The sequence below is a fragment of the Pygoscelis adeliae genome, unplaced genomic scaffold (genome assembly GCF_000699105.1).
Source record: "Pygoscelis adeliae isolate BGI_AS28 unplaced genomic scaffold, ASM69910v1 Scaffold495, whole genome shotgun sequence".
Classification (NCBI taxonomy): domain Eukaryota; kingdom Metazoa; phylum Chordata; class Aves; order Sphenisciformes; family Spheniscidae; genus Pygoscelis; species Pygoscelis adeliae.
Genome location: NW_008824719.1, coordinates 341560 through 341909, shown reverse-complemented (window position 1 = coordinate 341909; position 350 = coordinate 341560). Strand labels below are relative to the sequence as shown.

The following is a 350-nucleotide window of genomic DNA, read 5'->3' as shown; positions in this document are numbered from 1 at the left end:
CTGCCCGGTGTGTGACCAGGTATTGGGGGTCCCCCCCCCCCCCGTGTGTCCCCTGCATGTGGGACAAGGGGATGGGGCAGCCCCCATGGTTCCCTCCACATGTGGGACAAGGTGATGGGGAGGTGCAGCCCCCCCCATGGGAGCCCGGCTGGCTGCAGCGCAGACGTCCCCAGCTGAGCATCCCTGCCCCAGGTCCCCGTGAGGACAGGCCTGGGGAGGTGGTGGCCAGCAGCGCTCCCCAGTTAAGCACAACCCACTGACGCTGCTGGGAGGCCCCGTCCTCCCATCAGGCCAGTGTGTCTCTGGGCTGGGCCCCCGCGGTGGGGCAGGTGCCCAGGAGGTGCTGGGGG

The 350-nt window shown here is 70.6% G+C and overlaps 1 protein-coding gene across 1 annotated transcript in view; it reads right to left on the bottom strand.

Moving 5' to 3' along the window:
• The window catches only part of THEMIS2 (thymocyte selection associated family member 2), a 7706-nt gene that overhangs the window by 428 nt on the left and 6928 nt on the right, over window positions 1-350 (bottom strand). The window lies entirely within an intron of this gene.